At 45.9% G+C, this 4,040-nt stretch overlaps 1 pseudogene; it reads right to left on the bottom strand.

Moving 5' to 3' along the window:
- Window positions 1-1,659: 1,659 nt before the first annotated feature.
- Window positions 1,660-2,435, bottom strand: LOC126959302 (prohibitin 1-like; annotated as a pseudogene).
- Between the last annotated feature and the right edge of the window lie 1,605 nt (window positions 2,436-4,040).

The following is a 4,040-nucleotide window of genomic DNA, read 5'->3' as shown; positions in this document are numbered from 1 at the left end:
GTAGAGGCGGGGTTTCACCATGTTAGCCAGGATGGTCTTCATCTCTTGACCTCGTGGTCCACCTGCCTCAGCCTCCCAAAGTGCTGGGATTATAGGTGTGAGCCACCGCGCCCAGCCACAATTTTACGTTTTATCAACAAACTGATGAAGGCTGGCATTTTAGGAATTTAACCAAGTGATACACAGTATGAAGTGAAGAGAAGCAATCTAGAAGTAAGGGGATAGGCTTGGTTTTTGTATTTTTTTTAACCACTTTTGTCTTCCTTTTAATCGAAATTTTATATTTTACATATTTACATATATGCATATATAAGTATATATACATATACAATTCATTTTCACCTATAAATGTATATATACATACAAAATGTATGTATATATGTACAATTCTTTTTTACCTTTAAAAACGTGTGGTGTGCCGGGCGCGGTGGCTCAAGCCTGTAATCCCAGCACTTTGGGAGGCCGAGGCGGGCGGATCACAAGGTCAGGATATCGAGACCATCCTGGCTAACACGGTGAAACCCCGTCTCTACTAAAAACACAAAAAACTAGCCGGGCGAGGTGGCGGGCGCCTGTAGTCCCAGCTACTCGGGAGGCTGAGGCAGGAGAATGGCGTAAACCCGGGAGGCGGAGCTTGCAGTGAGCTGAGATCCGGCCACTGCACTCCAGCCTGGGGGACAGAGCAAGACTCCGTCTCAAAAAAAAAAAAAAAAAAAAAAAACGTGTGGTGTATGGCTGGGCGCTGAGGCTCACACCTGTAATCCCAGCACTTTGGGAGGCCGAGGTGGGCGGATCACGAGGTCAGGAGATCCAGACCATCCTGGCTAACACGGTGAAACCCCATCTCTACTAAATATACAAAATTTAGCTGGGCAAGGTGGTGGGCGCCTGTAGTCCCAGCTACTCGGGAGGCTGAGGCAGGAGAATGGCGTGAACCTGGGAGGCGGAGCTTGCAGTGAGCCAAGATTGTGCCACTGCACTCCAGCCTGGGCGACAGAGCAAGACTCCGTCTCAAAAAAAAAAAAAAAAAACACTGTGTATATATGGTATATATGTATATGTTTGTGTATACATAAATGTTATATATATATATTTAATGTAGTGGTCCACACCTATAATCTCAGTACATAGGGAGGCCGAGGCAGGAGGATCACCTGAGGTCAGTAGTTCAAGATTGGTTTGGGCAGCACAAGACCCTGTCCTCCTTTTATTTTTTAGATGGAGTCTCCCTCTGTCGCCCAGGAGTGCAGTGGTGCAATCTCAGCTTACTGCAACCTCTGTCTCCCAAGTTCAAGCGATTCTCCTGCCTCAGCCTCCCGAGTAACTGGGGCTACAGGCATACTACGCCCAGCTAATTTTTGTATTTGTAATACCATGTTGGCCAGGTTGGTCTCGAGCTCCAGACCTCAAGTCATCCACCCACCTCGGCCTCCCAATGTGCTGGGATTACAGGCATGAGCCACCGCTCCCAGCCTGAAGTAATTTTACTTTTATTTCCTTCACTTTAAGCCAATAATGAAATTTCACAGTGATTCCTGGGGTAGGGGGAGAAGGAAGGCGGTGTTTGGAATCATCGGGGCTGTGGCCCAGCTGGCCCGCACAGATGCAGGCAGGGTGGGCCCTCACTGGGGCAGCGGAAGGAGCAGGTACTTCCCCGCCTCAGGAGCGTGAGAGCTGGCCCGCGGTATCCCCGGTGCCTTCCGGCTGGCCCGGCTCCAGCAGGCCAGTCCCCGCGGTGGCCAGTGAGGTAGTGATCAGCTCGGCTGCCTTGGAGTAGCCCTCAGCAGATATCATGGCTGCCTTTTTCTGCTGCCCAGCCTTTTGCACCACACATGTGGCCCTCTCTGCTTCCTGCTGAGCCACGTGTTTGGCTTCCACTGCTTCTGTGAACTCCTTCCCGAAGGTCAGATGTGTCGAGGAGACGTCCTCCAGGATGAGCCAAAAGGAGGCTGCTGCTCCGTAAGGTCGTCCTTCACCTGCCTGGAGACCACCTCTCTCTGGGTGATTGCTTCTGCAGCCTCAAAGCGAGCCACCACCTGCTTAAGGATGTCTGTAGTGATGTATGGCAGCACAGGCTCATCACAGCGCTCTCCGATGCTGGTGAAGATGCAAGGAAGCTGGCTAGGGACAGGCAGGAAGAGGATGCACAGTGGGGTATTGACATTTTGTAAGTCTTTGCTACCAGTGATGACTGGCACCTTATGTGGTCAAGAATGACAAAGGTAATTGGTTTCTGTATCCATGGGATGAGAAAGTTAGTTCGTTCCCCTACCACAATGTCCTGTACCCCAGAATCGGTCAAAGATGACAGCTCTGTGCCCAGCATCCACATTATATAAGGCAAGAGTTCACCATGCCTCCTGCAACAGCTAAGGCCAGGCCAAACTTGCCAATGGACTCAAACACTCTGGCAGCCATGTTTCCTTCTGCTGGACCCTCTCACACTTGCTTCCACTGACCTCCACATGAATTCCTCAGCCACGCATACAAAATCTTTTTTTTTTTAATTAGCTGGGCATGATGGTGCACACCTGTCATCTTAGTTACTCAGGAGACTGAGGAGGGAGAATTGCTTGAGCCCAGGAGTTGGCAGCTGCAGTGAGCTATGATTGGGCCACTGCACTCTGGCCTACGTGACAGAGCAGGACACTGCCACTAAAATTAAAAAATTTTAAACTTTAAAATTTTAAAAATAAAAAATATATAATACATATAATTCTTTTTTCACCTTAATTTTTTTTTTCTTTAACACCTCCTTACTGATTCATAAAAAGCTTCCTTGGCCAGGTGCCATGGCTCATGCCTATAATCCCAGCACTTTGGGAGGCCAAGGCAGGCGGATCATCTGAGGTCAGGAGTTTGAGACCAGCCTGGCCAACATGGTGAAACCCCATCTTTACTAAAAATACAAAAAAGTTAGCCAGGCATGGTGGCAGGAGTCTATAATCCCAGCTACTTGGGAGGCTGAGGCAGGAGAATCACTTGAACCGAGGAGATGGAGGTTGCAGTGAGCCAAGACCACCCCATTGAACCCCAGCCTGGGCAATAAGAACGAAACTCCATCTCACAAAAAAAAATAAAAATAAAAATAAAAATAAAAGCTTCCTTTTCTCAACAGTTTAACGATATTCTATTGACTGAATAAATGATAATTTATTTTTCAGTCTCCTATGATAGACTAAGTTGTTTACAGATTTACCAATAATCCTGAAGTGAATGACTGCAAATGCGAATCACTTTCCATATGTATGAATTTATCTACAGGATTAAATTCTTAGGAATTGAAGAGTACATTTTAAACATTTAAACATTCCTGTTGTTGCTGTTAAATTTCCCTCTATAGAGGCAGTACCAATTTATGTTCCCCACTCTAAGATTGTCTTATCAAAAAAAATTTTTCTTTTTGACTGGCGCGGTGGCTCACGCCTGTAATCCCAGAACTTTGGGAGGCCAAAGCAGGTGGATCCCTTGAGGTCAGGAATTCAAGAGCAGCCTGGCCAACATGGCAAAACCCAGTCTCTATTAAAAATACAAAAATTAGTCGGGCATGGTGGCACACACGTGTAATCTCAGCTACTCGGGAGGCTGAGGCAGGAGAATCACTTGAACCCAGGAGGCAGAGGTTGCAGTAAGCAGAAGTCGTGCCCCTGCACTTCAGTCCATGCAACAGAACAAGTCTTCATCTAAACAAACAAACAAAAAAAAAGAAATTCTTAATCTTAATGAAGTCCAAAGTACCAAATGATCTTTCATGGTTACTGTTATTTTTATGTGTATAATATAAAAATATGTGTTATTTTTATATTCTCTTATCTCTGGGATAAGAGAAGAGTTCAATTGCTGGGTTATATAGTAGTTGCATGTTTAGTTTATAAGAGACCGCCAAACTGTTTTCTAGAGTGGCTGTACTATTTAACATTCTCACCAGTAATATATGTATGATCTGGTTTCTCTGTATCCTTCAAAGCATTTGGTGGTATCGCTAGTTTTTATTTTAGCCATTCTAATAGACGTGTAGTGATGTCTCACTGTGATTTTTA

Source organism: Macaca thibetana, chromosome 7 (genome assembly GCF_024542745.1).
Source record: "Macaca thibetana thibetana isolate TM-01 chromosome 7, ASM2454274v1, whole genome shotgun sequence".
NCBI lineage: Eukaryota > Metazoa > Chordata > Mammalia > Primates > Cercopithecidae > Macaca > Macaca thibetana.
Note: the sequence above shows the minus strand (reverse complement) of the source record. Positions and strands in the feature narration are given on the sequence as shown.